This window comes from Manis javanica, chromosome 12 (genome assembly GCF_040802235.1).
Source record: "Manis javanica isolate MJ-LG chromosome 12, MJ_LKY, whole genome shotgun sequence".
Classification (NCBI taxonomy): domain Eukaryota; kingdom Metazoa; phylum Chordata; class Mammalia; order Pholidota; family Manidae; genus Manis; species Manis javanica.
The window spans coordinates 33275458-33293408 of record NC_133167.1 but is presented as its reverse complement, the minus strand read 5'-3'; the positions used below and the strand labels follow the sequence as shown (position 1 = coordinate 33293408).

At 40.1% G+C, this 17951-nt stretch overlaps 1 long non-coding RNA gene across 2 annotated transcripts in view; it reads right to left on the bottom strand.

The window, feature by feature from the left end:
• Nucleotides 1-17951, bottom strand: part of LOC118970693 (uncharacterized) — a 33340-nt gene that overhangs the window by 3704 nt on the left and 11685 nt on the right. The window contains exons 1-2 of one of the 2 annotated variants that reach the window (XR_005058742.2): nt 12896-12991; nt 12535-12702 (exon numbers count right to left, since the gene is read on the bottom strand). This is a non-coding gene — a long non-coding RNA (uncharacterized lncRNA). Of the gene's footprint in view, nt 1-12534; nt 12703-12895; nt 12992-17951 lie in introns of those variants that run through there. The other variant, XR_005058741.2, reaches the window with a different exon arrangement.

The window sequence follows — 17951 nt, the reverse complement described above, 5'->3', positions numbered from 1 at the left end:
ACTAATTAGATCTGTACGACAAAAGGATGGGTGATACTAGGGAAACTTTTACGTAATATGCCCTTTTCTGTCATTATTAGCATGTGTGGATAACTGGAAAATAGCCGATTACAGGGTGTCAAGCCTGCTCAGTCAACTTATGGCTCTGGCTCTTTATCTGAGAGATTAATTTATTCTCTCAATCTATATTTATTTTGCCTTTGAACTTGGATCATGTGTAGTAAAAGTCCTTTGACGTCTAAATAAATATCTGTTTTATAGTCTCAAAGGTCAGAGACCTCTACATGCAAGTTCAATGTCAAATCACAGTCATGCTGGAATAAGTCAAATAAGTTTATATCCTGAATTCACTCCTCAATATCAAAAGCTATAGAAAGGTGGGCCTCTGGATTGTTATCTTCTTTCTAGATGAATCTTTAGACTCCTGAGCTGTGATACCTGTTCTAATTTAGTCTACTTCATAAGCAAAACAAGTTTTTTGAAGAAAATTCTGCTCCAAAATGATTTCATCAAACACATCTATTTACGCAGATGAAAATCAGACTGTCCTTAATCAAATGGTCTTAGCTTCAAGAGGTACTAAAAGGAAACTTTATTTAAAATTATTAAAAGAAATACAAAGTTTATTTCAGGTTCTTTTTACAAGCCTCTCTTTCTGTCCAGCTTCCCAAAATTAAAGCATGAGCTCCCTCTGCTGAATGAATTAACACATGTCCAACAAACAATCTAAAACATTTCTGCATTGCCTATTCCATTATGTTCTTAGACACGTAAACAATTTTTAATCATAAAACCGTTTTCTTTTTTAAAGTCATGACTATGATATAGAATGGAATGGAAAGGCAGAGAAAAGGAATTCACAAGGTAGTATTTCATTAGTTGAGATTTTTTTCCTAAGCACTGATACATGTCATAGTGGCACTTTGTAACCATCATTTATGAAACAACCAAGAAGTGTTTACAAGCCCCTGTTCTCACACCTACCCTATTACCTGGTTTTGGTTCTTCATAGCACCTATCATACCTGAAATTATATCACTCATTTATTCATTGATCTGGTTGTGATTATGGCATGTATTTCCCTACTAGAATGTTGACTTCCTGAGAGAGAAGGCCCTGTCTGTGCTCTCAGCACCTGGAACAGTACCTGGTACACACTAGGTACAATCTACAGATTCAATGCAATCCCTATCAAAATACCAATAGCATTCTTCAATGAACTAGAACAAATAGTTCTAAAATTCGTATGAAACAAAATGGTCAAAGCAATCCTGAGAAGGAAGAATAAAGCAGGGGGGGATTATGCTCCCTAACCTCAAGTTCTACTACAAAGTCACAGTAACCAAAACTATTTTGTACTGGCACAAGAACAGACCCATACATCAATGGAACAGAATAGAGAACCCAGATATAAACCCACACATATATGGCCAATTAATATATGATAAAGGAGCGATGAATATACAGTGGAGAATAGACAGCCTCTTCAACAACTGGTGTTAGCAAAACTGGACAGCAACATGTAAGAGAATGAAACTGGATTCCTGTTTAACGCTATACACAAAAGTAAACTTGAAATGGCTCAAAGACCTGAATGTAATTTATGAAACCTTAAAACTCATAGAAGAAAACATAGGCAAAAATCTCTTGAATATAAATATGAGCAAAATTTCCCTGAACACATATCCTTGGGCAAGGGCAACAAAATAAAAAATGAACAAATGGAACTAAATCAAACTAAAAAGATTCTGGGAGTGGAGCCAAGATGGCAGTGTGAGTAGGGCAGTGGAAATCTCCCAACACCACATATATTTTTGAAAATACAACAAATACAACTATTCTTAAAAGAGAGACCAGAAGATTCAGGACAACAGCCAGGCTACATCTACAGCTGCGAGAACCCAGCGCCTCACAAACGGGTAAGATACAAACTGCGGCCTGGCGGGACATGAGCACACCCCCCACCCCAGCTCCTGGTGGGAGGATAGGAGTCAGAACAGGGAGGGAGAGGGAGCCCAGGACTGCAAAATACCCAGCCCTAGTCATCCGTACTGGGAGCGTAGACACACAGTGCATGGTGTGCTAGATACAAGGGAAATGGAACAGTAACGCCTGTGAGCAGGTCCCCATTGCTGGCATCCCTGGGACAAAAGAAAAGCAAGTGCTTTTTGAAAATCTTAAAGGGACAGGAGCCTCACAGCTGGACGGAAGCTTCCCTGCACACTCAGTCCAGCAGCTGGGAATCCTGGGGAAGTCAGCTTAACCCCTGGGTGGGAGCGCAGCTCTGAGACCCCCTCACTGCAATAAACAGCCCCCCGCCCATTCCCCCTCCAGCGCAGCCCTGCAGCAGCGGAGCAGCAGCCTGAGACTGGCCACGCCCACAGCAGCCGCACAGAGCTTCCTCCACAGTGGCCTGGGCAAGAATCAGAGACCCTGTCTGCACATAGCTGCCCAGCACAAGCCGGTAGGGGTCGCCGTTCTCCCAGGAGAGGAAGGCAAGGAGCAAGTGGGAACAGATTTGTTCTCCCAGCTGACACACACGCCAACTGCCCATGACTACCTCTATCACCATGAAAAGGCAGAAGAATTTGATCTGACCAGAATCACACAGACATCCTCCCCTGAAAGGGAACCTGGGGAGATAGACTTAACCAATCTTCCTGAAAAAGAATTCAAAATAAAGGTCATAACCATGCTGATGGACTTGCAGACAAATATGTAAGAGCTAAGGAGGGAGAATACAAAAATAAAATAATTTCTGGAAGGACTTAAAAGCAGAATGGACGAGGTGCAAGAGGCCATTAATGAAATAGAAATCAGAGAACAGTAATGCAGAGAAGCTGACACAGAGAGAGATAAAAGGATCTCTAGGAATGAAAGAATATTAAGAGAACTGTGTGACCAATCCATATGGAACAATATTCGTATTATAGGGGTACCAGAAGAAGAAGAGAGAGAAAAAGGGATAGAAAGTGTCTTTGAAGAAATAATTGCTGAAAAATTCCCCAAACTGGGGGAGGAAATAGTCTCTCAGACCACAGAAGCCCACAGAACTCCCAAAAGAATGGACCCAAGGATGACAACACCAAGACATATAATAATTAAAATGGCAAAGATCAAGGACAGCAACAGAGTTTTAAAGGCAGCCGGAGAGAGGAAAAAGGTCACCTACAAAGGAAAACCCATCAGGCTATCATCAGACTTCTCAACAGAAACCTTACAGGCAAGAAGAGAATGGCATGATATATTTAATGCAATGAAACAGAAGGGCCTTGAACAAAGAATACTGTATCCAGTATGATTATCAATTAAATATGAAGGAGGGATTATACAATTCCCAGACAAGCAAAAGTTGAGTGAATTTGCCTCCCACAAACCACCTGTACAGGGTATTTTAGAGGGACTGCTCTAGGTGGAAGAACTCCTAAGGCTAAATAGATATCACCAGAAAAAATAATATCACAGCAAAGAAAGCAGAACAATCAAATACTAACTAAAAGCAAAAAATAAAACCAACTACCACAAAAGCAGTCAAAGGAAACACAAAAGAGCACAAAATAAAACACCTAACATATAAAGAATGGAGGAGGAGGAATAAGAAGGGAAAGAAATAAAGAATCATCAGACTGTATTTATAATAGTTCAATAAGTGAGTTAAGTTAGACAGTAAGATACTAAAGAAGCTAACCTTGAACCTTTGATAACCACAAACCTAAAGCCTGCAACAGCAATAAGTACATACATTTCAATAATCACCCTAAATGTAAATGGACTGAATGCACCAATCAAAAGGCACAGAGTAATAGAATGGATAAAAAAGCAAGACCCATCTATATGCTGCTTACAAGAAACTCACCTTAAACCCAAAGACAAGCACAGACTAAAAGTCAAGGAATGGAAAAAGATACTTCATGCAAACAATAGGGAGAAAAAAGCAGGTATTGCAGTACTAATATCAGACAAAATAGACTTCAAAACAAAGAAAGTAACAAGAGATAAAGGACACTACATAATGATAAAGGGCTCAGTCCAACAAGAGGATATAACCATTCTAAATATATATGCACCCAACACAGGAGTACCAGCATATGTGAAACAAATACTAACAGAACTAAAGAGGGAAATAGACTGCAATGCATTCATTTTAGGAGACTTCAACACACCACTCACCCCAAAGGATAGATCCACCGGGCAGAAAATAAGTAAGGACACACAGGCACTGAACAACACACTAGAACAGATGGACCTAATAGACATCTATAGAACTCTACACCCAAAAGCAACAGGATATACAATCTTCTCAAGTGCACATGGAACATTCTCCAAAATAGACCACATACTAGGCCACAGAAAGAGCCTCAGTAAATTCAAAAAGATTGAAATTCTACCAACCAATTTCTCAGACCACAAAGGTATAAAACTAGAAATAAATTGTACAAAGAAAGCAAAAAGGCTCACAAATATATGGAGGCTTAACAACATGCTCCTAAATAATCAATGGATCAACAACCAAATCAAAATAGAGATCAGACAATATATGAAAAAAAATGACAACAACAACATAAAGCCCTAACTTCTGTGGGACACAATGAAAGCAGTCTTAAAAAGTTTATAGCATTTAAAACCTATACATGCTTCAGTTACTCTACAAGAAGATATGTCAAAGAAATAATCAATCTTCCCATGTTTTCTTCCATCTGCTACCTCTATAGCTTTTCTTCTTCCTTCCTAATTACAACCCTTAAATAGAATTCGTGCCTCATATCGAATTCATTGAGTATCATAAATCCTCCAAGTGGTAAAGATACCTCAAGACAAATGCTGGGCATAGAAGCCAGAGGGCATAAATCTGCAAAGAAGTAAAAAGCTAACCTTTTCAAACAATATGGCTTCTCTCTCACTTACCAACTTTACATTTCCCTGTATGGCCCCGGAAGATGACTGGTTAGCCAGAGATGGGTAAGATTCCTCAAGGGAGGAACAACCTAAGACAGGCACAGTCGCAGGGGGGCCATCAGGTGAGAAATTGGGGATCAACAGAGGTGAGGCTTAGAACCTCACCTCCCCCCCATTTTGAGAGAAATCTTCTGCATTCATGGATGTTTTATTGCCCTTATCTAACTTGGATTAACACATAGTCTACAGGCACACACCTGATCATCTACATTTGCTCTCTTACAACACTAAACTATGTTTTCTACCTTTATCTTGCATCTACCTACCACTTCAACATTTTATTATAAAAAATAATAATAATAATAATAATAAAGAGAGAAAAGTGGGATTCACATATAAATCAAGTATAAAAAGCAAACGAATATTCATATTTGACCTGATTGTTTATAGTTCATAATGAGTGATCAAAACCGAAAGCTTTTGTGATGACTGCCCTTGTACTGTTCACCATATAAGAACTTATTCACTACGTAAGAATTTGTTCACCATGTAAGAACTTGTTCATTATGCTTCAGAAGATTGGAGACTGATGAGAATTAGGCTGGGGGTGGATTAATGATTGTGAATTGAGCATTGACTCCCTTATACTGAATTTTATTGTTGTTAACAACCATTTGATCAATAAATATGAGAGATTCCCTCTAAAAAAAAAAGATATATATATATATATATATGTGTGTGTGTGTATGTGTATATATATATATATATATATATAGCAATCCAAGCATATTTAAAGAAGGAAGAACAATCCCAAAAGAATAGTCTAAAGACACAATTATCGAAAGTGGAAAAAGAAGAACAAATGAGACCTAAAGTCAGCAGAAAGAGGGACATAAAAAAGATCAGAGAAGAAATAAATAAAATTGAGAAGAATAAAACAATAGAAAAAATCAGTGAAACCAAGAGCTGGTTCTTTGAGAAAATAAACAAAATAGATAAGCCCCTAACCAGACTTATTAAGAGAAAAAAGAGAATCTACAAACATCAACAGAATCAGAAATGAGAAAGGAAAAATCATGATGGACCCCACAGAAATACAAAGAATTATTAGAGAATACTACAAAAAAACTATATGCTAACAAGCAGGAAAACCTAGAAGAAATGGACAACTTCCTGGAAAAATACAACCTTCCAAGACTGACCAAGGAAGAAACAGAATATCTAAACAGACCAATTACAAGCAACGAAATTGAAACGGTAATCAAAAAACTACCCAAGAGCAAAACCCCTGGGCCAGATGGATTTACCATGGAGTTTTATCAGACATACAGAGAAGACAAAATACCCATTCTCCTTGAAGTTTTCCAAAAAACAGAAGGGGAGGGAATACTTCCAGATTCATTCTATGAAGCCAGCATCACCTTAATACCAAAACCAGGCAAAGACCCCACCAAAAAAGAAAATTACAGACCAATATCCCTGACGAATGTAGATGCAAAAATACTCAACAAAATATTAGCAAACCGAATTCAAAAATATATCAAGAGGATCATACACCATGACCAAGTGGGATTCATCCCAGGGATGCAAGGATGGTACAACATTCGAAAATCCATCAACATCATCCACCACATAAACAAAAAGAAGGACAAAAATTGCATGATCATCTCCATAGATGCTGAAAAAGCATTCGACAAAATTCTACGTCCATTCATGATAAAAACTCTCAACACAATGGGTATACAGGGCAAGTAACTCCACACAATAAAGGCCATATATGATGAACCCACAGCCAGCATCATACTGAACAGCGAGAAGCTGAAAGCTTTTCCTCTAAGATTGGGAACAAGACAGGGATGCCCACTCTCCCCACCATTATTCAACATAGTACTGGAGGTCCTAGCCATGGAAATTAGACAAAACAAAGAAATACAAGGAATCCAGATTGGTAAAGAAGTCAAACTGTCACTATTTGCAGTGACATGTAATTGTACATAAAAAAACCTAAAGACTCCACTCCAAAACTACCAGAACTAATATCGGAATACAGCAAAGTTGCAGGATACAAAACTAATACACAGAAATCAGAGGTTTTCCTATACACTAACAATGAACTAACAGAAAGAGAAACCAGGAAAACAATTCCATTCACAATTGTATCAAAAAGAATAAAATACCTAGGAATAAACCTAACCAAGGAAGTGAAAGATCTATACCCCAAAAACTATATGACACTCTTAAGAGAAATTAAAGAGGACACCAACAAATGGAAACTCATCCCATGCTCCTGGCTAGGAAGAATTAATATCGTCAAAATGGCCATCCTGCCCAAAGCAATATACAGATTCAATGTAATCCCAATCAAATTACCAATAGCATTCTTCAATGAACTGGAACAAATAGTTCTAAAATTCATATGGTACCCCCAAAGACCCAGAATAGCCAAAGCAATCCTGAGAAGGAAGAATAAAGTGGGGGGGATCTCGTTCCCCAACTTCAAGCTCTACTACAAAGCCACAGTAATCAAGACAATTTGGTACTGGCACAAGAACAGACCCACAGACCAGTGGTACAGAATAGAGTCTCCAGAAATTAACCCAAACATATATGGTCCATTAATATAGATATAGGAGCCATGGACATACAATGGGGAAATGAGAGTCTCTTCAACGGCTGGTGTTGGCAAAACTGGACAGCTACATGTAAGAGAATGAAACTGGATCACTGTCCAACCCCATACGCAAAAGTAAACTTGAAATGGATCAAAGACCTGAATGTAAGTCATGAAACTATAAAACTCTTAGAAAAAAACATTGGCAAAAATCTCTTGGACCTAAACATGAGTGACTTTTTCATGAACATATCTCCCCGGGCAAGGGAAACAAAAGCAAAAATGAACAAGTGGGACTATATCAAGCTGAAAAGCTTTTGTACAGCAAAGGACACCATCAATAGAACAAAAAGGCATCCTGCAGTATGGGAGAATATATTCGTAAATGACAGATCCGATAAAGAGTTGACATCCAAAATAATAGAGAGCTCACGCACCTCAACAAACAAAAAGCAAATAATCCAATTAAAAAATGGGCAGAGAAGCTGAACAGTCACTTCTCCAAATAAGAAATTCAGATGGCCAACAGACACATGAAAAGATGCTCCACATCGCTAGTCATCAGAGAAATGCAAATTAAAACCACAATGAGATATCACCTCACACCAGTAAGGATCGCCACCATCCAATAGACAAACAACAACAAATGCTGGTGAGGTTGTGGAGAAAGGGGAACCCTCCTACACTGCTGGTGGGAATGTAAATTAGTTCAACTATTGTGGAAAGCAGTATGGAGGTTCCTCAAAAAGCTCAAAATAGAAATACCATTTGACCCAGGAATCCCACTTCTAGCAATTGACCCTAAGAACGCAGCATCCCAGTTTGAAAAAGACAGATGCACCCCTATGTTTATCACAGCACTATTTACAATAGCCAAGAAATGGAAGCAACCGAAGTGTCCATCAGTAGATGAATGGATAAAGAAGACATGGTACATATACACAATGGAGTATTATTCAGCCATAAGAAGAAAACAAACCCTAGCATTTGTTGCAACAAGATGGATTGAGCTAGAGGGGATTATGTTCAGTGAAATAAGCCAGGCAAAGTAAGACACTGTACCAAATGATTTCACTCTTTTGTGGAGTATAACAGAGCAAAATTGAAGAAACAGAACAGCAGCATACTTGCAGACTCCAAGAAGGAACTAGCAGTTACCAAACAGAGGTGGGTAGGGAGGGTGGGTGGGGAGGGTGGGAGAAAGTGATTAGGGGCATTATGATTAGCACACATAAATAGGGGGGTCACAGGGAAGGCAGTATAGCACTGAGAAGACACATAGTGACTCTATAGCATCTCACTATGCTGAGGGACAGTGACTGCAATGGGGTGTTGGCGGGGGCTTGATAATATGGGCGAATGTAATAACCACAATGTTGCTCATGTGAAACCTTTATAAAATTGTGTATCAATGATACCTTAATAAAAAAAATTGCCACCTGGAAAAACTTTGCCAAATTATAATGATTCTTTGATATCAAGACAAGAAACCAAATATTATCTCGATGGCATGGAAAAAAGAAGTATTAACATTTAGTAAAATGCACTACATTCTGTTTTGAATACATTTAAAGTATCTCTAAAAATAAGACCCTAATCTGCTTGCTGTGTTTAATGGGGGAAGTGGGCTTTGGAGGACAGGACTGTCTTCCCATGCAAACTCAAAAGTTTGCCAAAGGCAGAGTGCCAATGGTGGCAAAGGCAGAGGATAGAGGAATGGACATGTATGTGTCAAGCTTGGATGCAGCATTGATATGGTGGGTACCTTTCCAGTCATGATTTTGGATCACAGTTGATGCATTTCTAAATGAAGTGTTGTCATTTTCTTGATTTATAGCTGTGGAACCAGGTATAACAGTTAGTCAAATGTTGAACATCAAGATGGAGGCACAGCCCAGATGCAATTTGTATCAGTATCCCCAAAAGTTCTCCTCCCCCTTTCAGATAATAGCTGCCCCTACTTCATAAACTAATAGCAATTAAAATTGAGACCATCAGGTATTTATGCCCCAATTCCCAGCTCCCCTGTCATCCCCACCACACACCCCGTCTCCCAGGCTGAGGGGACCTGACTCCATTACTGCTCCCACATCTTTGATTCCACCCACTCAAAATCAACAAGAAACAAACTCATCTATTTTCCTCCATAAACCAATTTCTTATTCTGTTTTTTACCTTAAATAATGACCTTATCATTTACCTACTCAGGTAAGGCAGAAAACCAAGTGAAATTCTTAAATTTCTCCCTAACTTTCACTTCCTGCAGAAAATCTTCCCAATTACCTCTTAAATTTTTTTAAACTATTCAACATGTTTCTCTTATGTTTTACTATTTAAATGTTTTATCTTGAAAAATGTTATTTAGAAAAATGAATGCTTTATATGCTCTTCCCCTAAACGCACCAATTATTAAAATCTTGCAACACTTGGGCACTCTCTCTCTCTCCCTCCTTTCTCTATCATTGTTCATTTTCTGAATAGTTGAGATTTTTTCAATTAAAATTTAATTAGTAAAATATAACAAGGAAATAAAATGTTAAATACATATTTATATACACATATATTCCTACAGTGTGTCTTCTTCATAATCACAACACAATCATTCTTGGAAAATTAACATTCATATAATATTATTTCTCTCACTTATGAATCATATTCAGATTTCCCCAATTGGCTTGGCAACATCCTGGGGTTGGTTGGTTGGTTGGTTGTTTTTTTCTGGACCAAACCAGGATCATGCACTTCATGTCTCTTTCAAGTCCTTTAATCTAAAACTGTTTCCCCAGACATTTTTTTTCATGGCATAGATATTTCTGAAGATCCAAGAGAGTTGTCAAAATAGTCCTTAATTTGGATTCGGTGGTTTTCCCTTCAGATTAGATTGAGGGTAAACATTTTTGGCCAATACCCTACAGGAAAGTTTCTGAGCTCATCACATCCAGTGGCACATGATGCTAGTGGAGCCCATTATCAGTGATAAGTCTGCTCATTTGATTAACATGGTACAGACAGGCTTATCACATGCAAAAGTACCTTTCCCCTTTGTAATGAATAAGCTATCATGTGGAGTGCATAGTTTGAGCCCAAATGAATATTCTTCGTCCCCCAAAATCTTTCATCCACTGGTTTTAATGTCACTGATGATTCTTGCCAGTGGTTTCTTCTCTCTTATACCTCTATACATTTATGACTTGATTTTCTTCTGTAAAGAGCTTTAAAAAATTTTTTGTATCAATATGGCCTCGTAGATTCTTTTTTTTTAAATTACTGTTTCAAAATCTACTCATGACATTATGATTTTTGATGCTCAAATCATCCCAAAGTTGTCCACTAGGAGCCCCTTCAAGCAGGTTCCTGTAGCCTTTTGACATAGATCCATCAGCTTCTGAGCACTTTCTTGTGGCTCAAGATGTTTCAGACTTACTTTGTCCTTTCCCTGCCCCAAACCTGGAATTGGGCTTTCCTCCAAGGAGCCCAGGTTACTTTTAGTGGGAAAGGGTATTTAGAAACCAGATCTGGTGTTAGGTGTGTTCATTGCTACTGGACTATCTTTGCTCTTAGGCTCTTTCGGTGGACAAATCTAGGAAAATATATTTTTTAAAAGAAATGAGGCTATACTGATACCACTAATTCCAATCCAACACCATAGGATTCTTCCTCATTTTTTCCCCATTCCATATTTGTATCTCCCTTTGCCCACAGTGAGAACCCCAGTTCCCCAAAATATTTGTGTATTTATTCATTTGCTCAGTCCTGAAATGCACACAAAATAGTGTCAGAATCACTACACTCAACACTCCCAACACAAACTTACTGAGTAAAGCTTTCTTTTTATTCTGACAATCTATCTTAGTAAGAGCAAATAGCCTGAATATAGAGCACAAAATTTACTTGGATTAATGTGTTGTGGTAATATCAACTTTAGATCCAGCTGGGTCTGTTTGTCTCTGCTTATATATTCAATTTTAGAGAACTTTTCCCATCACCATTTATTTAATTTTTATTATTTAAAACATCCTCCTAAATATTAATGGATATATATAATGCTTCAGTTATTGATATTTCACTAACAAGGTGCTTGGATTTACCTTCAGACTTTACAAGGATCTCTTCATAGGTTCCAGAAGAGTTTTCACAAATATTAATACTTTGTTCTTCCTCACTGTCCTGGTACACCTGAAAGTATGACATGCCATCTCCTTCCAACCTACCTGCCATGTTTATCCAGGTGTGACCCCTTGGGATATGGTCCAAAGCTGGGACTCAGGGTGTTCATCCTCCCCTCTATCCCTCTTAGCCCCACCATGCTTCTGGAGGCACTCCTGGGACTCACATCACCTCCCAGACAGAAAGGACCCAGCAGACCATTCTTCTGCACAGTGGTCTTAATCCCTGAGCCACATTACAATCACCTGGGGAGCTTTGGAGTGCTGATACTTGTCACCCTTTCCCAAACCAATGAGATCAAAATCCCTGGGAGTGAGATTTCATCAGTAAGGTTTTTTTCTTAATGCATTTGTCAGTTGGTTACTTTTTTCTTTGCTTTGCTTTATGTGGAGCTACTTTCCAGGCTTGCCCATGCTGGGCCAAGATTCTCGGAACACCACCCAATTGATTTCTATTGATAACAATCCATGGACAGGCTCTTTTTCCCCTTCTAGAAATGTATCAAGAATTAGTTATGCATCCCTGAAGCTTTAGATATCGTTTAAAATTTATGTGATTTAGATGTAATTATAGAGAATAAAATAGAAATTTATATGCAGTGGCACTTTTCATATTAATTTTCAATTCATTTCTCCTCCAAGAATTGATGAGTCTTCAGCCAGTTATAGCTAAAGACTGTCCATATCTTCTTTATCTGTGTTTCTACAATGTCTGTGTTTCTAGTATCGTTTTTACCCCACACAGATCTGTGGGTGTCGATTCAGAACCCTTCTTGCCCTATAAAGATTATGCTCAGTTCCTACAGACACCAAGTCTGTTTATCAGGTGTCCCCACAGAGGCTGCTCCCACCACTACTCACAAAGAAGGCGTCCTGCTCTTCAGTCTCCTCTAATCCAGGGGCCTCCGGCTCGTCCTTCCTCCTCTTTCAAGTGTGACCTGGCTGTAGCAGTCTGTGCTGCTGAGCCTTATTCTGCCCAGTGAAGTGGCAGAAATCATGTCCTGATTGGGTCTGAGTTAAACTTGGATCCTGTAATGAACAGAAACACAGGTATCATATCATATAAAGAAAAAGGAGACTTTATTTTTTAAACTTCCTCCCACCGTGAGGCTATAGAGTCTCCCATGGCCAGCCACTTCTCACTTGCTGCAGTGGGGCCATTTCCAGCTTCCCTCCAGCCGGCCTGCTCCCCCTCCAGCCCTCCCCTGGGCCAGATGCAGACCCAGGTTTATCTTCACGGCACATGGGCTGCTGCTCAGCCTTGTCCATCTGACTTGGGATCATTTTTCTTCCCCTCTAGATGGGGCATAGCTTCCGGGCTGTCCTTACTGTCAACTGGCCTGCATAAGGTTTCAATGCTAACATGTGAGGGGAAGAAATCTCAAATGGCCTTTTTCAGGATTGTCGGGGCTACTGAGCCAAGGAGAATGAGGAGCTCACTGTGATCACCATAGTGACATTTTGCAATGCAGTCCCTCATTAGTGGAGTTTGAAAAGCAATACAAATTGATTCCTTCAGCTGGGGCTTTTCAGGCACTTACAGCATTTTCTCTAGTGTCTCTCTCAAAATAAGTAAAGAAATAAACTCCTCTCGACTCTCCTACAAAATAAACAAATGTATTTTTATTCTGGGCAAAGGGGGAAATGATAAGGAATTTTCCTTTTCAGTGAACTAAACTCTTGCTTATAATGTGTTTTCTGTGTAACCTTCTGGGGGCCTATAACCAAGCCCTGACTCACAGATGAGGTGGCCTGTGCCTTGGGCATTACAAAAAACGTCCAACTACCATGTGAAAAGGATTAGCGGAGCCTGCAGAGGGAAGCTCCTGCCAGTGGTGGCAGCATGGTGGCAAACAAGCCTAAGGGAGCCACATGCTCATACAGACTTGGGGTCCTCTGTATTCCAGTTCTTAGCCCCCAACTTCTACCTCCAGGAAGTCTCTTGAAAGACACTGCAGGGTCATAGCCAAGTAACTGCCATTCCCATCAGGGCTAGTTAATGAGGGCCACCAGAGGTGGGCATTCTTGCTTTTGTGCCATGTTCCGGAGTCAGCATTAGTGACTGCATTGCTCCTTCAGTATTCCTTCTGCTTTGGTAAGTCCTTCCTATTTCTCAAAAGCAAGTAAAATGAAGAATAAGCCAAACAGGTGACTTGATTAGTTGATAGAATTTATTGAGATGTAGGCATTTGATTTAGAAGATAGGATAAAGAAAGAACATTTAGCTCTTGGCCTTGGGAAGCTTATTGCTTCTTGAATGAGAGGACACCTGGTAGCACATTAAAATCCTACTGTATTTAGGATATTCAAAACACTGCTGACAAAAGAGCTATGTGGCTGCGAGACAGGAAAGGGAGAGACTCAAACTGAATACCTTTGGAACCCTTTGAATTGTGTAATATGTGCACGTATTACCTACTCAACGAAAATTTTTTTTCAAAAAATATATAGCCATTACTGATACAGTGAACAAAAGAATGCTGGTATGATGCTGGAGGGGTCAGATCATAAATTTTGCCTCTCCAAAGTAGACCAGACATCTTTTTTTGTGGCCAAGCTTCTAGGTAGAGTATCCAGGGGCCATGAACCATGACACACATACACACATACATGTGCACACACACACACCAGTGTGCACACACAAAACACACAGCATTTTCCAGAAAATAACATGCTATTAAAGGAAGGCATGTGTTCAGTCTTAGTAGTCCAACCAAAATTAGGTAGATTGTGATCTTGAGAGTTTCATGAAGAAAGTAACATTAAGTGAAATATTGAAAGAAAGAAGGTGGATTCAATATAGTGAAGGAGAACCATTAGGTTTCTACTGTAGGAGTCACACTCAAAGGGATGTTTTCTTAGAGGGTGATTTCTGCTGTTGGATTGAAGATAGAAATGGTCAGAAAAGACTGGAATTTGAACACCTTCACTAGGTTGGATGTCAGGAAATTAAGGCTCAGACAAGGGGATGGCTATTGAAACAGAAGAATTGGATCCTGGAAAAGCTGTGACGGAAGAACTAAATGTTAGGACTTGAACATGGATTGCTTTTGAATGAAGAATGTGAGAAATTAAGACTTAAAACTAAATTTTGCAGAATAGTTAACCACTGCTATCATTAATACAGATGAAGAATCTGGCTAAAAGGAAATAATAAAGGAATCAGAAAAATCTCACACTACTAAAAGGAAATCCAGTGGATAGCTGTTGACCAATATTAAAAACTGAGTTAGATACAAAAACAACCACAAAAAGTAGTTTATCATTACTCCTAAGAAAGACCAGCAGAAATGGAATTTCTTAAAAATATATTAGCCTCCTAACTACCACATTAAGAAGCAGCAAGAAATTCACAGTTTCCTACTCCTTCTTAGAAGTAATTCTACTCTTCGTCCCTTAACTTGTACAGTACAGAGGATGACAATGATTTCTGGAGCATTCTGCAAACCTAAACTTGCAATTGCACATCACTTAATATTGTGATTCTATTTGTTTTCCTCTCTGAGACCAGTCCATTTTTTCTAGAGCATGAGGATGACATATTAATAACTAACAGATGCTATCCACTACTTGGAAGTATAAGGTGAGTGGAAAGTCATTCTGTGCAAAGCAAATTCAGTGATTCACTAACTTGCCATTTCAAATATCTATAGAGACCTGGGCCCATGCACGTGCTCCCAGACAGCATGATTGCTACATCTTTTTAATCAAGCCTCACTGTTGCACTGTATGACAGTCCAGCCACTGCACATAAAAGAGAAGGGAATATTAAAGCAGAGAATGAGAGAAGGAGTAAAAGCAGAAGAAGGTGTGAGCAGAAACTATGGCATGTACAGATGTCCCAATTTGGGGTCCTCAGGAATATGGACATATTAAGATTTGGGTGACGTTTGTTTGTCCAAGCCTGATTCGTCCTATGCATTTGACCTAGTTATACAAGTGCCCCACTGTGCTGAAGGATATCCTTCTGACAGCTTCAGCTGTGTGGAATATAGCCTTGGCTATAAAAGGAAGCTGAAACTACCACTAAGAATCTACAATAACATCACAAAGCTCCAGCACTGCACCCCAGGGGATTTCAGCCCCCAAGAGAGGATCTTTGGTTCTCACTCAGAGCTTTATCAAGTCTAACTTACAAGCACGGGTGGTTTCCCACTCAGCCTCAGGTTAGAAGCAAATCCCTGCTCATATTTCATCTTCTCTAGGAAATCTCCCTGAGAGAGCCTAGATTCCCTGCAGAGTTAGTTCGTTCATCATAGTTCATTCCCATGTGCCAAGTGCTATTCCTCCCTCCATCCTTTGTGAGACTTTTGGCCTTGAATATCTCATTATGAATCAAGCTGGTCTCCCTGCCAGACCACTGGCTTCATGTACAGGGAAGTTTCCTATCTTGCATTTCTATTTTCTACTATCTAGCACACAAATACTCATAAAAGATGCTCAGTAAGTATGTGCTGGAATGCAGTGTGTGACAACACCCTATAAAGGAGACGGGAGTCAGGCAAGAAGAGGTCATACACGCCTGCTTTCCTTGGAGTGATCATTCATTTGACAAATAGATAAACAGGTCAAGATCCTTTAATAGGACTTGCCAGAGAGTATCCAGTAAATCAGTCAGAACACTGATCAAGAGCTACATCACTTAAAAATACAGAAGCAACCCAGGACACTCAATCTGAACGAAAAAAGAGCAGAGGGTGAGTGTGAGCCACTGTCAGGGGACAGGATGTCCCCCAGGGAGGAGGGGCTGCGCACATGGGCGCCAGAAGCAAAACAGCACAGCAACTGGTAAGACAGGGTAGAATCCCACCCCCTCCTGTCTCTTCTGTCCCCTCCCTGCAGTCTCCATGCTGGGGCCCACTGGACTGCGGATTTCGTCCCTGCCCTACACCCTCCAGCAGCTACTTTTGCACATCAGAGCTTCCCACCACTGATCTTTTCAACCCCATCTTCAGTTGATCAGGCAGCCCAGACCCCAGCCCAGCCCATCTAGAATGCTGGCCCTTCTCAAAGCTCTGAAGAGCTGTGGAGAGAGCAAGTAGAGCCATTCATTGCTCTGCTGGAAGGTGCAACCAGAAAAGTGGCTGCAAGAGGGAGCTGACTTCTGTCCTGCCTGAGAGCTGGCCAACATTGGATCAACTGCCTCATGGATGCTACTCCTACTGGCCAACCAGAAAGGATGCTCTAGGCCATCTTTCAAATTCTTTCACCATGACCCATAAAGTACACTTTATGCCAGGACCCAGTACATATACACACACACATACATACATACTGAAACTAAATTGCACAGGACACAGCTTACCATTGCCAAGTGTGATCCACTCTGGCACTTCCTCTTCTCCTTTTTCTGTTCCCTTGCTTTCTCTCCTCTTCCCTTCCCTCCCCTCTCTTCCTCTCTCCTCTCCTCTACTTATTCTTTTAAATATACTGGTCCCAGCTGAATCAATGGCTTCACAGCTTACCAGTGAGTCACAATGGGCAGTTTGCAGACAAGATGTAGGGGTGACCAAGGAGCACCTGCATCAGAGCCATAAAGATGCTTGTTAGGAAGGAGATTCATGAACCTCACTCAGACCTCCCATATATGAATTTCTAAAGTTGTTTGGGACCCAGGAATAAGCTCCAGAAGGAGGAGCACTGGGAGAGTTTGGAGCAGATGACCTCTAGAGTTCATTCCAACAACAAAAGCTGGAATTGATTGAGCCCTACTGTACACAAGGCATTATGCTGAGTTACAGGAGACACAGAGGAATCTAACACATGGCACCTGTCCAGGACAGACAAGATGTGCATGTGGAGGAAGTTACATAATAACTCCACAGTTAATAGTCAGAGAGGGGTCCAGGTACATGAGGCCCTCAGTGCAGAAGGCTGAGTGGACGTGTGTGCTTGGGCAGTCAGGGGGGTCAGCTGTCAGAACATACTCGATTCCTGTCAATTAGAATGGGTGAGATTCTAACAGCTACCATGCTCTTCTCACTAATAAACAGAACAATGACAATGGTAACAATAATAGTTAACATTAATTGTACCATTTAATTACTTACATGTCACTTTGTGTGAATTCTCTTTGGACGCCAACAACAATCCTATGGGTCCCATCACTGGTTTTCAAAATGTGTCCCCTTGATCTGCAGCATTTGCATCACTTGGTAGAAATGCACCTTCTCAGGCCCAGGCTTCCTGAATCAGGAACTCTAAGCTGGGGCCCAGCAACTTGTTCTAACAGGCCCTCCGGGCAATTTTGATATGTATTAGATTTTGGGAGCCATCTC